At 35.0% G+C, this 22,958-nt stretch overlaps 1 protein-coding gene and 1 non-coding gene across 2 annotated transcripts in view; one reads left to right on the plus strand and one right to left on the minus strand.

The window, feature by feature from the left end:
* Window positions 1–22,958, plus strand: part of ZNF385D (zinc finger protein 385D) — a 750,122-nt gene that overhangs the window by 268,069 nt on the left and 459,095 nt on the right. The window lies entirely within an intron of this gene.
* On the minus strand, window positions 1,519–1,625 carry LOC115940410 (U6 spliceosomal RNA). Its single transcript, XR_004075171.1, has one exon. It is a non-coding gene; the product is annotated as a U6 spliceosomal RNA (small nuclear RNA).

The following is a 22,958-nucleotide window of genomic DNA, read 5'->3' on the forward strand; positions in this document are numbered from 1 at the left end:
TAATCTCAGGAAACAAACTGAGGGTTGCTGGAGTGGTGGGGGGTGGGAGGGATGGGGTGGCTGGGTGATAGACATTGGGGAGGGTATGTGCTATGGTGAGTGCTGTGAATACTGTAAGACTGTTGGATCACAGACCTGTACCTCTGAAACTTATGATACATTATATGTTAAAAAAAAGAAGATAGTAGGAAGGGAAAAATGAAGGGCGGGAAATTGGAGGGGGAGACGAACCGTGAGAGACAATGGACTCTGAGAAACAAACTGAGGGTTCTAGAGGGGAGGGGAGTGGAGGGATGGGTTAGCCTGGTGATCAGTATTAAAGAGGGCACATATTGAATGGAGCACCGGGTGTTATATGCAAACAATGAATCAGGGAACACTACATCAAAAACTAATGATGTAATGTATGGTGATTAACATAACAATAAAATTTAAAAAATGCCAAAAAAAAAAAAAGTAAGGAGGATTGGCAGATTCATTCATATTTCTGTTTGAAAAAAAAATGAATTCTGCCTGTTTCAATAATTAACCATGGCCTTAACTTTGGCATCGCTGTGCATGAATAGCAATAGGGTCTGCTGCCAAACCACAAATCTAAATTTCAATTTCCTGAGAGATTAAGACAATGTTATTTAAAGTTCACGTCTTAATAAAACCATCAGAGGAATAGCATTTCTTTTAAATTGTGATTATTGTTAATCCAAAGATTTTATTTAAATGTAACTATTCCTGCAAAAGATATAGTCTAAAAAGGAGTGGGTGGGTAGAGAGAGAAATGTGTGACTCTGGCAGGCAAAAGAAAAAAAAAAAGAAAAGAATATGATGTTCTTGGCAACATGTTGTAAAATTTAAAACAACAAAATATTACTAACATCTTTGGACTTCTTATAGTCACTAAGATCAATGAAATATGACTGATCTAGATAACTATTTCATTTCCATACTTGTTCATTTAGTTTCCTGATATACAAGCTTGCCTATAAGTTTGTACTTACTTCTCTTTCAGTTTTATTGAAATATAATCAACATACAGCATTCTGCATGTTTAAGGTGTAGGGCAAAATGACTTACATATATTACGAAATTATTACCATGTGAGTTTAGTTAATATCCATTATCTTATATAGATACAAAAAATAGAAAAAAGCATTTTTTCCTTGTGATAATGTATTTGCATTTCATAGTTAATTTCTCTCTCAGCTTTTTTCTCTTTCAGGTGATCAGAATTTTAAGTTTTCAAGGAAATGGTAAATTGTATTTTAAAATAGAAACGCATTAATATAGAAGTTCTTTATTTATTTATTTATTTTTTAAAGATTTTATTTATTTATCTGAGACAGAGAGAACGAGAGAGACAGAGAGCACATGAGAGGGGGGAGGGTCAGAGGGAGAAGCAGGCTCCTCGCCGAGCAGGGAGCCCGATGCGGGACTCGATCCCGGGACTCCAGGATCATGACCTGAGCCGAAGGCAGTCGCTTAACCAACTGAGCCACCCAGGCGCCCAGTTCTTTATTTTTTTTAAATATGGAATGCTTCATGAATTTGTGTGTCATCCTTGCATGGGGGCCATACTAATCTTCTCTGTATCATTCCAGCCTTAGTATATGTGCGGCCAAAGTGGGCACAAATATAGAAGTTCTGAACTTGGAGTCTGTAGATAGACTCCAATAGTTTTTTTGTTTGTTTGTGCATGTTTTTGCTCTTGTTTGGTGGGGGGTGGTGATCACCTGTGTGATTAGAAATTTTAAAAATCACATCTTTATTTTTAGTTATATTTAATTTTATTTCCTCTAGAGGAAATATAGCATTTCTTTCAATTACAAATGTAGATGACAAACCTTATTACTATTGGCAACTCCTGTGACTTTGTCACCAATAGACATAATAGAAATCTGTTGTTGTTGAAGTTAACCTGACGTATTTATACTTATGGCCACCTTGAAATAACAATCATCATTAGACCTACTGAGAAATCTGTTATTTAATGTATTAATAAGAAAGAACACATATGGGGACTCCTGGGTGGCTCAGTTGGTTAAGCATCTGCCTTCAGCTCAGGTCATGATCCCAGAGTCCTGGGATCGAGCCCCGCATCGGGCTCCCTGCTCAGCGGGGAGCCTGCTTCTCTCTCTGACTGCCACTCCCCTGCTTGTGTTCTTGCTCTCTCTGACAGATAAATAAAATCTTAAAAAAAAAAAACAAAGAGCACATATGACCATATCACATTTTTTAAATTATTTGATAATAGCATTTTAATGTAATTGGTTTGCTTTGTAATTATTTGTACCTTAATATTTTATTTTAGGTATTTAAACCATTAGACATACATAGGCTTGAACAGACTGCCAAAGGGTTCCATTGCATGACCTCTCACTTGTACACTCTGAAGAGTTCTTGTGCTAATTTATACAATTATATAACAGCAGAAACTTTATTTTGCAATGTATGCTCCTTGAAAAAGGATTTCCTTTGCTGTATGTACCCCTTGACAAAGAATTTGTTTTGTAATATGTGCCTTGAAAAAGAATAGGTTGAGTTTTTAAAAGGCCTTGCCGTACCTCTTAAGTCCTATCTGCTATTAAAGAACATACTCTTTCTGGGTTTTATTTTAACGATGTAGAAGTCCAGCCATACACATCAGGCTCAATGAGTTATAGAATTTCCCTTGTGGTTTGGTTGTTGTTTTTCTCAATAAAAAACCAAGGGCATTACATTGCATTAAAATGCTACAGAGCAAAGATATCTCCTGAGAGTTTCACTGACAAATAATTTCTGTGAAGTTTACTTGATATCTTAACTGTTGTTGCATCCATCTGAAAAGACACCTAAAACAAGACAAAGTTGTTTTTTCTTCTTCCTGCAATATTTGAATTTTACAAGAACAAGTTGTAATATAGTCTAAGCATATGAAATGAGAATATTTAACATTGCTAGTTTGATTTCAATGCATCGTGAGTATAGTTCTTTAAAATGAAGAGAAACAATTGGACATCACCAACATCCTTGCACCTCCTGTTTTTATAAGTATTCTCATTAAATACTTTTAAAAAAATATTTATTTATTTATTTATTATTTATTTATTTATTTATTTGAGAGAGAAGTAGAGAGAGCACAAGCAGGGGGAGAGGCAGAGGGAGAGGGAGAAGCCGACTCCCCGCTGAGCTGGGAACCTGATGTGGGGCTCCATCCCAGGACCTGGAGATCATGACCTGAGCCAAAGACAGATGCTTAACCATCTGAGCCACCCAGGTATCCCCTCGTTAAATTCTTTAATTACATTATATTATTGGAGGGCAGAAACACAATCTATGGAGTCACTCTGACTAATATTCAAATATGGCTCTGCCATTAGTCTTTAACCTTGAAACTGTTAACTAATATATCTCACACTGTTCTTGTTTATTAAATGAAAATTATAGCAGGTAAGTAACATGACTGTTTAAAAATTAAATGAAAAAAATATATATATACACTGTATATCTGTATATGGGTATATACCTATATACAAATATATACATACACACACATTCTCAGACACACACACACACGTGTCCTGAAAAGAGTAGGGCATAAAGTAAGTGTACATAGTAAGTGCAAGATAGAGAGCAGACATTGCTATGATTTCTAAGTCCTTAACTCCGAACAATCAGCAAGGCTGATTTTTACTTTTTTATAGAACAAGTTCTTTTAGAACAAGGTAATTCCACTACATGCCTTTATTCAGTTTTTATACCGTCCCATAGCATGTAATCAAGTACACTATTGATTGATGAGTAAATCCGTAATTTAAGGAAACAATGAAAATTTAATTGAAATCTAGAGTCATTGTGCTTTTGTGGCAAGTGCTAATTAAATTTGCTTAAGAATTTTGACTATCTCTTAGGTCCTGGGGATCTAATAAGTTGTAAGACCTTCTTCAGTAGCTCATAATCTGGAAGAGACAAGAGAGAAGTAAATCATAATTTCACTATAATGGAATAAATGATAGCATAAGACATGTTCCTAGGTCAGAGAAAGTAACAAACTTTGTCTAGAGATGTTGGGGAAACTTCCCAAACATTGTAACAATAAATTGAGACTTGGAGTTTTAGAAAATTCTGTGAAGGGAAAAGCAAAGATTGAACGCAAGGAGAAGAATGAGGGGTAAAGATAGATATAAGTGAATGTTGAAGTATTGTCCACATGTTTTGTTTTCAATAAATGGTACTTTTTCTCTCCAAGCACCCAGTGGAAATGAAAATACAAATTACATCAATAGGAGACTTAGAAATCTGTAAGAAACTTTTAGAAAAAATATATTGCTAACATTCAGGATTGGCAAGGATGCAGTGAAATGAGCAAGCTCTAAAATTATGGAAGGGAGAGCAAATTGCTATCACTTTGCTGGTGGGGCCATTTGACAATTTATATTAAGGTTTTATAAATGTTCACATCCTTTAGCCTGGTGACTTCATTTCTTGGAATCTATACTAAGAGACTAATCAAATGTATACAAAAACTTGTAAGGCAGATTTGTATTACAAATGATATACAATACCTCAGGGACTAGAAACAACCTAAATATTTGACAGGACAGAAGGGGGTAAATAAATAATGGTACAGACATACACTAGGACACTTTGCAGCCATTAGAAAACATGTTTGTGTAGAACATTTAATGACATGGCAACATGCTCATAATATGATAAGGATTGCAATAGAGTATAATAACATACACTTTAGACACAGAAAGACCTGAGTTCTTGTCATATCTTCATCACTATCTGTATAGCCTGGGAAAACTTAATGAAGTTATCTAAGCTTCAGCCTCTACACTTGTAAGATGGGTAAAAAAAAAAAAAAAAATAGTGCTTGTTCTACAAGGTTGCTTTCAGGGCTCATTAGGAAAGCATTTAAAGAGTTTATTTAGTACCTGGCATCTAGAAGGGGTAAAGACTGAATAATGATAGCTGTGATATATGATGATGATTTAATTTTAAACTGCTGTTTTTCTTCTGTTTCATAAAAATGGTTCTTCTACTGCTCTCAGATGTCATTTGTATGCTTTCTATCATATTTAACATGAGCTTGTTTGGGTAATAGCCCTACTGTATCCTTATATTTTGCATGCAGAGCACATAGTAAAGGCTTCAGATGCCCACAGCTCTGCCTTCTAGAGGCTTTTTCTGATCTTTGACTATTACTGGATATCTACCTTCTGTAAAATTAGCTATTATGTTATCTAGTAGGCAATATTATAGCACTGCTGAGTTGGAGTGGAGATAAGATAATAGCAAATAACCTATATAATACTGACTGCCAGGAATTATGCATTTATACGTAGGCTAACTCATTTAATTTTCATAGCAACTACATGAGGTAGGATTGTTATAATTCTTATTCCACAGATGAGCATACTGGACAGATTAGTTAATTTGTCCAATATCACAGATAATTAGTGGACAAGTGCGATTTAAGCCCATGTGGTCTGGCCCCAGAGTCCATGAATCACTAACGCGCTAAACTGCCTTCTTAAGGGATTGCACTGTAAATCCATGCAGACAGACACCATACTAGACTTCTTAGTATTGAAACTCCCCTTCCTACCACTGTGATTGGTACAAAGTAGCAACTCAATAAATCTTGCCCAAAGCAGGCCTGGCCAAAGTGAAGAAGATGGATATCAAATTCTAAATGCAGTCTGTTGCATGCAGTACTCCTGATAATCACTGCGCAGCTGTTTTATACATCCAGGGCTCTCAGGTAAAGTATCTACTCTTGAGACTGTACCATAACACAGTTCTCCATCTTATTAGCTTTCATGCTAGAGCATTCCTGTTTGTGGTGGAAACATTATTTGCCAGCCATTTGGCTAATCATTTTTAAATCATGGAAATAATCAACCTAAAACAATTTTATGACTTCCAAATTATTTTTTTTCTTATTTTAATTATATAAGTACTACAGTCTTTTATCACCCCCTTTTCCAAATGTTTTCTAACAAAACAAATGTATTTTTTTGTCTCATTTTATACTTAGAAAATTCACGGCTTTGTGGTGGCATGTGGCTACAGATCTCAAAGCTGAGAGCATGATTTTGGCTCTTGTTTTCAGTTTGCTTGACTGAATAGTTTATAACTACAATTTCAAAACTCCTTAGAAACATGAAACAGTCTTTGCCAGGAGTACAACTGCTTTCCATCTAAAATGCCAGCATTTCAGTGTGTCTTGCAACATTTTAATTAGTTTGCTTATGGAACCAAATACACTCATAAAACACGGAAGGCAAAAGAAAGTCTCCCTCACCATAATTACTTTTTGCAAAGGATTTACTTACATTTTTATAATTATCCAAGTGTTTTTGTACAGAGAAGTTTACATTTTAAATGGAAAATTATACCTCCATAAAACCCACTGCAAGTTAGCAGCTTTAATATAAGCATTCTAATTCTCAGTACAGTGCACTCTTGATACTATTGTGGGATCACACACTGGTTGTTTAGAAAGATAGATTTGCTATAGCAACCTGTTAAATTTGAGTTATTGCCAGAAGATTTGTTGTCCTTTAATGTAGCATTCTGTTGTCAGAGGAAGTTCAAGCTGTACACATTATTTGCCAATGGTTTAAGAAGCTCAGAATTTCCCCATGTGGGTAGCAATAGGTGTTTCAGCTCATAATCTTTCTCTGTTAGAGGATGTAGAGATAGGCTGAGCTCTCTAAAAATAAAACAAGAAAAAGACTCAATAAGATTTTATACTTACACTTGAGTCAATTGGTAATTTTATATATTATTTCTAGTATCAGTGTGCCAAACAGAGTTACTGTGTTTACACTAAGATATCATTTATAGCACATAAATTATATATTAAGTATAAATATGATCACTAATAATTGCCTATTTATATAATAGAATAGAGTAGAAATACACATTAATTCTTAAAATTAATGCTAAGGAATATAAATAAACAGAAATGAAAATAAAAATCAATTTTTAATCTTATTATCCAGAAAAAGGCACAGTTAACATTATCGCTCTTACTAGGAAGTTAGGTAAGTTCATGCTCTGGTAATATACAAAATGAAACATGATTTCTAATTTTAAATTTGTGAAGATTTCCTTGTTGCTTCCAATTAATCACTGGTGTTGGCCAAACCTTTGTTAGAAGCACGAGAAGAACCCTATCTGTTCCTCTGTCAATAGATCCCAAAGATGATAGAGTAATTTCATTAGCAATCATGGAATTTTAGCTCAGGGATTCTTTTTTTCAAAGAAAATAAACACCCCATGACAGTTATTCATATATGACACATCCCTACAAACTCTTAAGACAGGTAATTGAAGAAAACTTTTTTAAAGTAATAGAATTTTGCATCTGGAGTCAGGGTAAATTATACCAATTTTTATAACTTCATTTAAGATTTGTCTTCAATTAAAGCTGAAAATGAAAAAGATAAATGAGAAATTGTTGTGATCTGGTGCTGGAAAGGTTACATGTAAAGCTTTGCATTAAATCAAGCACACATGTGAAAGCTCTAGGGAATCTAGAAGTAGAAATAAATTCTCACTCAACAGCTTGATATATTCTGTCAATAGAAATAAGTAAATGGCAAAGGTTGTGTCAAAAAAAGTAAGTTATCAAAAGGCTAATTTTGTGTTACCTGGGTCAGCTGAGGCATCTTTTTTTTTTTAAGATATATAAACCATTGTGTTTTTATTTTTTTTATTTTTTTTTTATTATGTTATGTTAATCACCATACATTACATCATTAGTTTTTGATGTAGCGTTCCATGATTAATTGTTTGCTTATAACACCCAGTGCTGCATTCAATACGTGCCCTCTTTAATACCCATCACCAGGCTAACCCATCCCCTCACCCCCCTCCCCTCTAGAACCCTCAGTTTGTTTCTGAGTCCATAGTCTCTCAGCTGAGGCATCTTAATGGGATTAAAATCAGGGGAGCACTAGCACTCTAAGGTAATTACATACTTACAGACTGAGGTTGTGTGTTTGTGTGTTTTAATGCAATGAAAACGTTGCTCTAAGAACAACCAGTACCTCTAAGGATCAGAAGAAAATGTCTTTTGGTACTTAGGATTGTGTAAGATATTTGAAACATATTTTATCATTTATTCAAATATTTGTTCCAAGTTTAAAGCCCAAAATACCTTTTGCAAGAGAGAATGATCATCATTTGCTAATAATTATCTTTTACATGTCTAAACTAAGAGGTAATCCACAAATAATTGGTTTCCAACTCTTGTATCAGAACATTGTGCCAGAAAGTCCTGACTAATTTGCCATGTGATTGTAATTTAGAAAATGACAAACACATTGAACAATGTGTTCTCAGAGACTGAAGTCCAGTCCATCAGGAATGAAACAAGTTGGTAGAGCTCCTGTCCAGTAGGTTGAACCATATGGAATGGCTGATCTATGACTTACAGAAACAGTGATTTCCTATGGCTCACTCCATTATGAGTTCTCTGACGCTACTTTTTCACTTCAACATGACAACATTATTAGTTATCGATTGCATTGTAACAAATTACTCCCAAATTTAATGGTTTAAAACAATAAAGATTTATTATGTTGCAGTTTCTAGGAGGCAGGAACCGGGCTTAGTTGCCTGGTTTTAGTTCAAGATCTCTTATGAGATTACAATCAAAATGTTAGTCAGGGCTGCAGTTATCTGAAGGCTTGACTAGGGCTGGTGGATCCATTTCCAGGGTGACTTACATGCTAGCAAGTTAGTATTAGTTGTTGGCAGAAGGCTTAGTTTCTTGTCATAGTGGTATCTCTATAAGGCTTACTTACTGTCCCCACAGTATGGCAGTTGACTGTATTGAGAGATCCAAGAGAAAAAAAGGGAGTCACAATGCCTTTTGTGACTCATCTTGGAAGTCAGGCACCATCATTTCTAACATATTTTATTCATTAGGAGTGAATCCCTAAGTTTAGCCCAAAATCAAGAAGAGAGGAATTACATTCTGCCTTTTGAAGAGAGGAGTATCAAAGAATTTATGAGTATATTATTGAACCACCATAACAACAGTAGTTACTCTGCATATAAATATATATGACTGATACTCATCCAGTATTTTTAATACAAGTTCCTTTGTTCTAATTTGATATGTATTTTTCCACCCTGGTGCTCTATTTCTCTGACTACTTAATTCCTCTTCATCTTGAATCTTCCTGCAGATTTTATTTTTCTTTCTTCCCTTACTCGGCATATCTACTGAGGTGGAGCATCTAAAAATAGTAGTCATTTCAGGGGCCTTAGAAACAATTATTATTGAACTTTCCATGTTAGAAAGTAAAGGTTTTACTGGACTGGGGCAAGAGTTTTATTATTTCCCTGTTTATTTAAACCTCAAAATCACACATTTTGGAAAGAGCTACCCCAAAAACCTCCTTATTGTTGGCTAGAGTAGTTAAATTGTGGTTCAGCTTAGTTACTAATTAACTGTCAAGTGTTAGGTAAGAAGCTCAATCTCTAGACCTCAGTGTTTCTTATCTCTATGGTAAAATTGACTCTAAGGTTTTATTTAATAGTAAAGATATTATATTATTATGATTAATAGTGATGTATGGAATTAACTGTACATAGTAGGAGAGCATAGAATTTTTCCTCTCTTCTATTTGGTGCGGTTGTATGGAACAGTGACAAAATACTTCCTGTACACCTTTTTTGTAATGTTTGGATCTAGCCCAGAAGATTTTTCAAGCAAATGAATCATCAACCAGACATCATTTTGTCAAAGTGGCACTTGAAAAAGAAGATTGGCATGTACTAGAGACAGTCACAACTATTTTCCACTGTTCTCCCTCTCATCATGTCTATTGGCAAACTAGTAGAGCTGGGGAAGCTGGGTTCTTGGAAGCTATATCCAAAACAAATAACCTTTTAAAACCTAAAGTTGGGATTTTGATATTTACATGAAGCAAATATGTTTTGTTTTTTCATACATTTTAAATTTTTCTGGAGTTTTTTTTTTTTTTAAATAGAATTGAACTCAGTTGTGTAGGAAACATTTGTGGTAATACTGAACTTGTTAAGGTAGCTTTCACATGCCATCTAGCCTCACTCCCCAGGAAGACTTTTTAAAGTGTTAATTTCCCAATTTGTGATTTTCTTCCTGATTACATTTGCGGGGAGCCATCTAGAGACATAATGAGTAGGAATGCCTTGTACTCACAAAACAGTAATCGGATAAAAAGGTGTATGGAAATTTTTACTAACATCCAGTCTAGTCTGGAGACAAATGCAAAAGCTGATCATAAACGTATGTGCCAAATCACAGGCAAAACCTCTAATCTCAGAGAAAATTTAGCAGGATTTTAAATCACAACAGGAGAAATACATCCTCATATATGTTTTCTAATGATGGCATAGTTCCTGGGTTATTTTCTCTCTTTCTAGGAAAAAAATGGCAAAATATGTACCATTTCTAAAATACTACAATATTAGCCCTAATTTAAATCCTGGGTTTATTTGTTTATTTTTTTTAAGATTTTATTTGTCAGAGAGAGATAGAGAGAGATACAGAGCACAAGCCAGGGGAGCGGCAGGCAGAGAGAGAAGCAGACTCTCCGCTGAGCAGGGAGCCCAATGTGGGACTCGATCCTGGGACCCTAGGATCATGCACCCTGAGCCAAAGGCAGATGCTTAACTGCCTGAGCCACCCAGGCATCCCCACATCCTGGGTTTAGATTATGCTAGTAAAGAGACACCACACATACGTTTAATACTTACTCTTTGATAGGAGCTTGATTAGGAAATATAGGTACATAACTAAGTAAGAAACAGAAGTCAAGGAACTCAGCATCTAGAATCAAGAAATCCTAATCAAAAGGAATAAACAGTGAAAGAGGCTCCAAATAAGTCTGGGACATTTTATACTTAGAAATGGTGAAAAGCAAGCAAACAAACAAATAACAAAACAAAACAAAAAATACAGAGAAAAAAATAATTTGTTACCTGGAAATAAGATTGGAAATACTTTTAAAAAAAATTTTAATTCCAGTGTAGTTAATATATAGTGTCGTATTAGTTTGGGTATACAATATCGTGATTCAACAATTCCATGTTTTACTCAGTGCTCATCAGGATAAGTGTACTATTAAAGCTTTGATTTATTATTTCTGTATAAATTCTGTACTATTATTATTGTTAATATCTGGTATTTCTGATTCTTGCCTTTGGCTACATCAACTATCCCTAGGTCTGCTGGACTGCTAAAGGAGAAAGAATTGCTGAGACAGTTTACCTGGTTTCTAGCAGGCTCCATTCTGCTTATTTCTTTAAGGATATACTGAGTAGTCTTAAAGATATACACACATCCTATACCCCACCTCCTCTTACTTTTTTTTTCCATTTTTTGATGTCCTCTCTCCTGATTAATTCTTCACATTCTTTGAAATCCAAAGGCAATCAATGTCCAAAGAAATTTTCTTAGCTGTGGGAGAATGAAAGTGATTCATCTCATCCCTCAGAAATTTAATTTTAATTTTAACTTTAATATACTTAGGCTTTAATTTTTTAGAATATTTTTTAATTGAAGCTTGGCATACATACACAAAATCACACAAATCATAAGTGTACAATTCGATGGATTTTCACAAAGCAAATACATTTGCATAACCACCATGGAGTCAAAAAGTAGAATATTAGCATCCCTAACAGCCCCAGTAGTTAACCCCTCTCTGATAATAATAATAGATTTATTTTACCATTTTTGGATTCTATGTAAATGGCATCATGCAGCATGTACTCTTGTATATGGCTTCTTTTGTATAATATTATGTTTGAATGATTCAATGCTTTTGTGTGTAGCAGTGGTTCATTTCTCAACACAATAGCTTCCCATTACATGAACATACCAATGTGTAGTTATTCATTCTACTGTTGATGGAAAGTTTGGAATTATAAATAATACAGATATGAAAAATGTAGTACACATTTTTGGGGTCCATCTGTTATATAATATGTTTCATATGTTCCTTTCTGTATTTTCCATCTATTTTGCCCTCTCTATTATATAGTCTAGATGTTGTGTATTGATCTGTCTTCCAGTTCATTCATCTTTCTTCATCTGTGTCCCATCTATCATGCTATGATGTCAGTTACAGTATTTTTCAATTAAAAAAATTTCCATTTGACTCTTTTCTTATTTTCTGTGAAAATTCTCTACCTGGTCATCTATTTGCTTAAAGATATTAATCGCAGTTATTTTAAAATTTCATGACCATATTATTTGTGTCATTTAGTCTTGCCTGTTTTTTTCTTTTTGTGGTATTTCTTAATATCCCAAGAAATTTTAGTTTCACTGTTAATCTTGTGTGTGAAGAATTTTAGTGATGATTTTCCCTATCCTCTGGCAGGCCATAAAGAGCCATTCACCTAAATCCAGTCAGACCTTGAACTAACTTGATATTAGTTTGCATTCTTGGCATGGTTTAGTCTACCTCTGGTTTACCCCCATGGTATATCCCTCCAGGGATCCCAATTAAAGCATGGAGTGTTTACTAGTGCCACTCCTTTTTGGAGGTCTTTAATTTTGATCTCCTGAGCATAGTGGGAATGCTGAGAACACCACACTACTCTTTGATCATATTTGGTTGCTTTATACACACTTTCTGCTTGGCTCCGTTACATCTTTTCCTGTGTAGCTTAATCAGATAATGACTCGATGAGACAACAGGTCTTGAGTGCCAGGCACACTTCTGTGAACCTTATTCATCAATGGAATTTTGGTCAATCAAGTCCTAGATGTCTTCTTGTACCAGAACTTTAGTTCTTGTTTCCCCAAACATGTGAGGTTACCAAAAGCTCTTTTGTATTTTAGGATGCTTAGCAGCTTCTCTACCCAGCCTAGTCACATCTTGGTATATGTCAAGAATCAATAAATGTCCCAAATAGAAAGCCATTGTACAGAAAATCTAGCTTACCTCAATAAAGTTTCCTTCTCTCCAGGATCTGGCCCTTCAAAACTGGCTACTTCAGCAGCTCTCATGCTTTTTAAACCACTGCTTAAAATTTCATTATGATATTTGTTGTTCTTAGCAGGATTTTTGGTCTGCTGTAAGAAATCTCAACATAATTGGAAGTGGAAGTTCCAAGGTTGAAATTTTTTATCCTATTTTTTTTTTTTTAGAATAAATACTTAAATGGTAATAAGATAAAGAATTTAACATGGTAAATTTGGGAGAAGTGAATTAGCTTCACATTATGTAATTTTAAGGAATTCGGGTAAAATAGAGATACTATTTGCTTGCCCAAGACTGAAATAGGTCAAAAGAGGCTAATAATGCCAAAGTTAAAAACTTAAAATAATGACCATTGCAGTACTTCTAGATTTTTATTTTCACAGGTGTCTGCTTTTTACAAGTCAAAGGTACAAATTTTCTTTGTAAAACATATGTATAGCACTTTTCAAAATTATTTGACCTTATTTTTTTCACATACTGTAAACATTATTATCTATGTATATGTGTTCTTTTGGATTTATATACATGGTTTTCTGCTCTACAACAAACATACAAACTCAAACATTCACATGCATGTGCATGCACACTTATTCTAAAAGATCAGAAGTAAACCTTCTAGTTGACACCAATAGATTTATATGCGACACTATTAATTAATCAGGAAAGGCATATAATAAAGCCCATGCTGTACATTGTAGATTTGACCCAGTCCAAGAAATGCTGGAGTAATTAAATTGAAAGCTACTGATGTGTCTTTACTACCTAAAGTTTTTCATTTCTCTCACTTGTTAGGAGAAATGAAGGTGAGGTCAACTCCTTAGCTTTGAAATGTCAATATGCCATTTATGTGTGCTACACATTGAGCTTGTTTTCTAAATAAAACACCAGCTTTAGAAGTTGTGCCAGGTGTTCAGGGTTGTTTTTCAACTCATTCAAGTCAGTAATATAATTCTACCTAAAGTCCTGTGCTATAAAATTATTGAATTCATCAAATCCATTGAGGTAGAACTGTACTACTCGATATGGAGGACCTGCAAAGTGTAACTCTCAATTTCTACTGCTGAATTCTAAATAAGATTAACAAAATTCACTCTAGAAAGGCAGGTTCCAAAACAAGGAAAAAAGGGAATGATACTTGTTGAATTACTCTTTGCCTTTCCTTAAACAAAGTGCCTTTATATTTTTTATATAATTTCAAACTGACAGAAAATTTTCAAGAATAGTACAATGAACTCTCACATAGACTTTATCCAGACTACTATTATTTGCATTTTGCCCAACTGCTTTATTGTTATCTCTCCCCTTTGCATCCTCCCTCCCCTTTTCCTTCCATATTTTTGAGTCTTTTGAGGATTGTTGGAAACATTTTTTTCCATTAACCCTGTATACTTTAGTGTGTCTTTCCTAAGAGCAAGGGTATCTTCTTACCATAGAACAGTTATCAAAATCAGGAAATTTAACATTGATATAATATTACCAAATCTACAATTCATATTCGGATTTGTCAGTTATTCCAATAATGTCCTCTGTACCCATTTCTCCTTTGTGTTCTGTCCAGTCTAGGATCATACACTGTATGTAGTTTTCTTGTTATTTATGGTTCTATTGTGAGACAGTTCTTTGACCTTTATCTTTTTTTTCTAGATATTTGTGAAGAGTACAAGCCAATTATTCTGAAGAATGTTTTTCAATCTGTATTTCTGACATTGTATATTTGAAATGTATTTGTTTTCTTGGTTCCTTTCTGTATGCCCTGATAGAATATGTCTAGGAAATGTATCTGTCTTGTTCGGTTGTGTTTCCTCATCATTAGGCTTGGTACATGTTAGGTACTCAATAATTGATTTTTGAGTAAGTGCTTATATGTGGCATGCATTTTATGCATATTATTTCATTTCCTGGCTGCAACTTTGAAATTGAATTATCCTTAAACCAATTTTGCAGATAGGGAAACTTAAGATCCAAGTCTACTAACCACCAAAGTTACCCCAGCTATTAAGTTGCAAGGCTGTGATTAAAAGCCATGTCTCCCTTGGTCAAAAATGTTTTCACTTCAAACTCTGCTCGCTCTCAGAATACAGATTTTTTTTCATCCTCTGGGCATAGTATTTCCCAATTCTAGTGCCAAATTTGGAATTCATTATGCTGGAAAACTATTAAGGGATAAGTGTAGCTGGATAGAATGAAATAAACCTAAGCACTAACATTATTTTAATCTGCTCAGTACGTGAACACATGCATTTTCCTCAGTTCAATACCTTCTAAAGATGTTCCATGGTCTCATATTGCTAGTCTCCAAATATAGTCTATAAGAATGGAAATTACCTTTGAACATAAAACAGAATATTCTGTTGCTTCAAAAATCTTTGAAATTGGAGATTCTTCTCCTTTTCTTTTTTTGAAGGACCAACTGTGGAGCAAATACTTAAGAATTCTCTGAAGCAAGAGTTTACAAAGAGCCCTAGGGATGTATATTTTTTCATTTGTGAAAATGTTTTCACTTTGTCGGACATATAATGATGCCAACTGCAGGTTTTAGTAGATGAAGGTGATGCCGAAAGAGATAGGAAATGATATTTCATATTTAAAACACTTTAAACTTAACCAATTTTGATTTTTTTCCTCCTGGCTAATGATACTTGGTTCATTCTTTACTCAAGATTATAAATTGATTTATAAGTCAAATGTACTTGAAGTTTTGGATTATTGTACAAAATTGAATTAGAATTAAACAGGCATGGTGATGATGATTAGCATTTATATACCCTTCATTATACTCTTTACTATATCCCTAGCACGACACAGGGCACTTAGCCTGCAATTCATTGAGTATGGGTTATTCACTGAGATTCAACATCGGTGTCAGACCATCATTTTTATTTATACTTTGTTGCTTTTAATGTGTATTTCTGGAATCTTGGGTATGCATATATCTTTAATTACCAAGAGAAGAAATACATGAAGATGTCATAAAGACATCTCTTACATATTCATTGTATTATACCTTAAAGGTAAAAGTATAGAGAAATCATCTGACCACCAGGGGCAGCAAATTATAAAACAAAATGTTTTTAGAAGAGGAGTTCACTGTTTTGACTGCTTTAGATTTTCAGAATGTAAATTCAGGCCAGAAAGTTTCATATAAGTGATAACTGTGTTCAGAATCTTAGGTAATAAGGATAATTTGGGTAATGAGAGGAAGAAATGAGTAGAAGAAACAATAGGGACTTCTTTTCCTCCCTATCCTTAACTACTTTTCCACATACTACCATGGCGAGATCATTGATTATAATCTGAAAAACTAGATTAGTACTGCTCATCCTCCTCCTGAACACTGCCTTCACCCTATGTCCAAACACATCATACACAGAGCCAATGCCACCACAAAGACAGAAGACAACCTGACAAACAGATGATAAACTTCTCCCAAATGGTCGCTGCAACAGAGTTATAAGTGGCACACCCAGTTTGCTCAAGATTTCACATTTTGTAAAGCATATGAACATTTTAAAGTATTTCCACACAAATTCTGTGGAAATCTTGGGAAAGGACCATGTGGCCAGTTTGGTTTTTTAAGCCAGGTTAGGACTGTTGAATAACAGATACTGCTTGGGGGGCGCCTGGGTGGCTCGGTAGGTTAGGCGTCTCCCTTTGGCTCAGGTCATGATCCTGGGAGCCTGAGATTGAGTCCTGCGTCAGGCTCCCTGCTCAGCAGGGAGTCTGCTTCTCCCTCTGCCCCTCACTCCACTCTTGTGCTCTCTTTCACTCTCTCTCTCTCAAATAAACAAATAAAATCTTTAAAAAAATACATTTTCACAAAGGTCTCTTCACAAAGGTCTCAACACCTCGCTAGCTAGCAAAAGTGGTCAGCAGCCATCATGAATATTGTGTCAGATTTCCCTTCTGGAAGCTGAATTTCTGGATTCTATTTGAAAGAAATCAGTACTTCCAAGTTTTAGATTCTTATAAAAGAAGTAAAGAATGCAATTTTCTCTAAGTATTCAAAATCCAGGCCAAACTTCTTTCTGATCCACAAGTTGCTTACTTCTGAAATCCCTATTTATTATTTACTTTTCTTTATGTCTACCACTAGGATTCTAATCAAATCCATAATCATCTCTTTGCAGCAATGGTGTCTCAAACATTTTCTATTTTTACATTATCCATAATCTGTTCTCCACGTTCACTGAAAAGGATTTTTGAAAGACACTCATATGGCCATATCTTTTTTTTAATTTATTTTTTATTTTTTAATTTTATTATGTTATGTTAATCACCATACATTACATCATTAGTTTTTGATGTAGTGTTCCATGATTCATTGTTTGCGTATAACAACCAGTGCTCCATTCAGTACATGCCCTCTTTACTACCCATCACCAGGCTAATCCAACCCCCACTCCCCTCCCCACAGAACCCTCAGTTTGTTTCTCAGAGTCCATAGTCCCCCATGGTTCGTCTCCCCCACCGATTCCCCCCCTTCATTTCTCCCTTCCTACTATCTTCTTTTTTTTTTAAACATATAATGTATTATGTGTTTCAGAGGTACAGGTCTGTGATTCAACAGTCTTACACAATTCACAGTGCTCACCATAGCACATACCCTCCCCATCATTTTTTAAAATTTAAATTCAGTTAGCCAACATAATACATTATTAGTTTCAGATGTAGTGTTCAATAATTCATCAGTTGCGTATAACACCCAGTGCTCATCACATCATGTGCCTTTCTTAATGCCTATCACTCAATTACAACATCCCTCCCAGCCACATATCTTACCCCACTTTACATTCTTCAGTGTCTACTTGTTGCTTTTAGGAAAGAACCAGCTCTTTAAGCTGGCCCAAAACATCATGTTTAAACTCCCAACAACCCAACTCTTCTCCCTTTGGGGTGAACTTTCTTCCTTTTATTCTCTTCCTTTTAGTTACATTATTCTTTCAATTTCTCATAGGTTCTATGGTCCTTTTCAGAATCCTACAAATGTCCCTCCTTCTTTCCAATTGCTCCTCATCTGGTCCACCATGCTCTCCCACTAAATAATGGATTTGTATGTATCCTTCAGAACTAATGTCTCCAAGGAAGGCTTTCCTGAGCTCCAAATGAGGTCAGAAACCCCTGCATAAACAGTCGTAGCTCTTGACATTTCTACATTATGGTATTTGTAAAAATTTTAATCTAATACTTAATTGGTTAATTAGTTATTGAACGTTTGTCTATCTCTAGAATTAAAGAAAGATGGGGATTAGGTTTACATCACTAAATCCACAAGGCTTAGCACTTAGTAGCTAAATGAACAAAAGCTTGGATGAATGAATGGTTAGATGAATCAGGGGATGAATGGATGGATGGATGAATGGATGGTTGGATGGATGGATGGACGGACAAATGGATGGTTGGGTAAACGAATAAATTAGAACACAGATGTATATAATTGAAAGCCCTTGTTCTATGAATATATGAACATGCTTTCATGCTAAAAGATAACCTCAATTTTTATTGCTTTCATTATTCAATAATAATTTTGAAAGTGGGTTCTCTTTACCTCTCCTTATTCAAGTCAATTTACTACAGAAATAAAATCTTCCTAGACTTTGAAACTATAACCTGAATCACTCCTTTTGTTCACTATTTTCATTTATATTTAGCTTGTATTGTAGTGTGAGGAGAAATGAGTATCTTTGCTACACATGCTTTGACTTTCCATACCACACTAAGTGGGGGCTAGGATTTTTTTGGGGGGGAGGGGTAATGTGCATTTTTTAAAAATTATTATTTTCTAATTATTTTTTCTAATTTTTTTCTAATTATTTCTAATTTTTTTTCTAATTATTATCCATTGTCTGGAAGCTACAACTGGCTCACTTCCAAAATATTAGGGAATCAGTTACTCATCAGTTGAAATATAACAATGTAAAGATATTAATTTATATGGCCTACTTTAGAAATCTTATAGTTCTAACAAATGAAAGACATTATAATTAAAATGCAAAATACAGTCATTTAATTCACCATTGCATCTTGTTCCAAGGAAATTTTTCCTACTTTGCCATAATTTGCTTCATTGTAATTAAACCAATTCTGCAGCTACTTAGTAGTTCTAGTTAAATTGTCTTCTTTTTTAGAAAAATTTTTGACAAAATACCTGTTGTAAACCAAAAAGAGAAGAAAAAATTGTGCAGTCCAATGTTCTTCAAGTGTGACATGAAATTAGCCAAATTGATGACAGGAAAAAAAGTTATCCTTTAAGTAAATTCCTGTTCATTCATTCATTGAATAACTTGTTACCAAAACCTTTTATATGCCAGGTACACTTCTAGACTTTGTAAAACGCAACAGAATAGGACAGAGAAGACTTCTACCCTGTGCAGAGGTTATGCCCACCTGTCCAAGTCATTTCTTCTTTCTGGGTCAGATTATCTAATTTTTCTGGGTTAGAACAGTTAGATGATCTGCCTTTTAGGATCTCCCTGTCCCAGGCAACCACACTGGCTCAAAGCTCCTTTCCCTGTGCCCACCTCAGGGCTAGCCCTTATCCTCCAAGGGAGCAGGCTGGGTGACAGAATCCCTTTCATCACATTGATGGGCTTCAAGTACTTCGACTCCTGTGACTGGGGCAGGGTAAGAACCTCAGATAGTTGTTTCCAGTGCTCTGAAAATATCAAGTTGAAATTAATGCCTTGATTGCCTGTATTCTCAGCTGGATGGGAAGGAGAAACATTAAAATTTTGACTCTTTCATCAGAAACACTGTGATATTTTATAACTTTGTGAATTATTTTCTGTTATTTTGTACTGACAGATTAAAAAAAAAAAAAAACAACCTTGAAAGAGCAGTGCATTTAACTGCCTTTAGCAGTTTCTTTGTTTTTGACTATGCATTTTGTCCTATTTGAAGTGTGAGGGTTTTTTGTTTTTTTTTTAATCTGTTGGAAGCACTAAGCTTCATTCTGATTTGTTAATTTAAATGGATTTCTGATTCATGAAAAGCACAGAAACCTCAAATTGTTAAGACAATATTTCTGACCTAGATATCATAGGTTATTTGAGATACTACAAGAGCAAAGACATTTATGTAACTGAGTTATTGGTTGCAAAATCATTATAAAAGTAACTTTATTAACTATACAGAATAAAACAACAAATACTAGAAGTCTATCTTTTTTTTTTCAAAGATTTTTCATTTATTTATTTGACAGAGAGAGACACAGCGAGAGAGGGAACACAAGCAGGGGCAGTGGGAGAAGGAGAAGCAGGCTTCCCGCGGAGCAGGAAGCCCGATGCGGGGCTCCATCCCAGGACCCTGGGATCACGACCTGAGCCAAGCCGAAGGCAGATGCTTAACGACTGAGCCCCCCAGGCGCCCCTAGAAATCTGTATCTTATGCTGCAATCCCAGTAGGAGTTATCTTGTAATGTTGCATCATAAAATCTCAGGGCTTTAAAGGGAGACATTATGGTTTGTACATTTTTCCTCTTATAAAAATTATAATACAATATTTTATTTATCTTCCATGATTTTCCCTTGGATTATTTGTAATGAAAAAAATACTGGCATACAGCTTTAATAAGAGAAAAAAATAATATTATAAGCATTAGTGGTTTATATTTAGCAGATTTTCTGATTGCTAACCCGCAAGCCATTCTGGCTTAATATTTATTTGGATTTCTTTTTCAATTGTGAAACTTTCTGCAATGGCTTGGAAAAATAGGTTTTCTGGTTATTATATAATTTGGCAACATAATTTACTTCTACCCTGGGATTGTATTACACATGAAAATGTTCATATTCATTGACTGAGAGCAATTGTTTTATTTTTTAATAAGTATACAGCTTCTTGTCAGCAACAATAATGATAATACCAATAAAATAAGAGCTCCCACTTATTAATTATATGACATGTACCCAGCAAGGTGGCACTGTATAAATATTGTTTCATTTGGTCCCACAGCAAGCCTATCAAAAAGCATTATTATTACCATTTTAGATTTGAAAGTACTGAGGTTTTGAGATATGAAATTTATACAAAGTCCAGCAACTGGAAAGCAGTACAGTTTTAACTTTTGTCTAATAGCAGATCTCATATTCCTTGTCTATAATGCCATAATCCAGTGTTCCTACCTACAAAATATAGGTGGTCTTATCATGATCAGCTAACAAAATGATTTTGCAGAAGCCAGTATTCTTAGGCAGAGCTAGAATATGATCTATAAGGCTTAGTTGCACTAATTTTAAAAACCACCAAGGAAACAAGGATTTCCAGGGAGGAGAGAGATAAGCTTGCACATGTCCATTCCAATGAATTGTAACAGTTTTATTAAAAGAGAGTATTTCCATAACTGCTGTGCTCCCATGATCTTCTCTTAATGTGTGTGTGGGTGTGTGCGTGCGCGTGTGTGCACATGTATGTGTGCAAGTATGTGGAGCAGCACTCAGGTGAAGTAGCACTCGGGCACACCAGAGGTGATCTTGAGAATCAAGGTGCTTATTTAAAGAGAACTGTTTCATCCAGTACTGCATGCTACCTGTACCCCGAAACTGGTGGTCAATTAGTACATTGAATGGAACTAGTGTGTCTATTAATGGGACATTTTATTTTCCAATAGAGTAGTACAGCTGGTCCTGTGGGCTACAGAATGGAAAATTAAAGGAGAAAAAGTCAAACAAAATGTTAGAAAGGCAGAGTAAAATGTATTATCAGCTCTTCAACTGTGAGGGAAAATCTAGGTTGGGGGAAATGGCTTGGAAAACAGAGATGGCCAGATGGTTATATTCAGAGGAAAGGGCTGGGGACAAAGCCTGCCGTAACCCCCCAAGCCAAGCTGCGTTACACCATTACAGCAATATCTTATTTCTATCCTCTGGGCAGAATTGTGTCATGTGAGTATATAGAGATAGAAAAGAGCATAATTTTGCTTTTAAGACCATTGAGTAGGATTGCAGCAGGAAGCTTTTCCTCCTAGAACGCCTTTCTTTTGCAGACATGGATGAGCTTTATTACAACCCACAAGGACACTATTGTTCTTAAGGTAAGAATATTTGTGAAGCTTAGTAATGGGACAGGAGCTGTGTCTTTGGAACCAGGAAGCAATAAACTTATCAGGGAGTCACTACCAGAACAAAGTTGCAAAACAGAAGTAGAATTTTAAGGGAAGAGTATAGTTGGCAACAATGATTGCACTAGGTCACCTGCCAGGTAAGGACAACCTTAAGGCTAGAAGCAATTAGAGTACCAAGGCTAAGGATACTGAATATTCAGAGATAATACACCTCAAATAAAGTTTAAATTGGATCACCTGTTGAGGAAAGACTATAGACCACAGGATAAAATATAGATTTCTTTCTGCTTAAGGTTTGCTTTCATCTGGAATTGGCCCCTGCAGCTGTGCATCCTTCTTTCTGAAAGCAGGCTCATCTCATGATTATTTTGAGAGATCATGCTTAGCATAACACTTCCTCAAATTACCAGAATCTTGAATCAGTTCTTATCATTGCACAGACATATCAAAAAGCAGAAGGTTTCACCACTGTGAACAGGTTTCTCTGACATATTGATTGCTTTAAATATGATGCTTTGTTGGCCAGGAACACCCTCCCAATTATTGAAGAGTTAAGTATAATGGAAAATATTTTGTTTTCCGAGGGTAACTTCTTAGTTGTTTCCTTTTTAAATGTTTACAATTAGATCACTATAGAGAGTTAAGTTTTTCTTTCATCCCCCACCCAAACTTTATCATTTTTAAAGTTGCTTATATCCTTTTTTGTAACTGTAATACAATTTAAAAACAAGTAAGGATATCACATTTGTAAAGCAAATACCAAATGATAGGATTGGACGGAACCAATACCACTTCTTAGGGTAAAATTTGAAATAACTTTATAAAAAAAATATGAAAGCTGTCCCCCCCACCTCAATTAATAGTAGGAAATTAAATAAATTGAACCAGCCTTTATCTTGTATCTGTAGCTATTTATATGTACTCTG

This window comes from Leptonychotes weddellii, chromosome 1 (genome assembly GCF_054177405.1).
Source record: "Leptonychotes weddellii isolate Sample4059 chromosome 1, ASM5417740v2, whole genome shotgun sequence".
Lineage (NCBI taxonomy): Eukaryota > Metazoa > Chordata > Mammalia > Carnivora > Phocidae > Leptonychotes > Leptonychotes weddellii.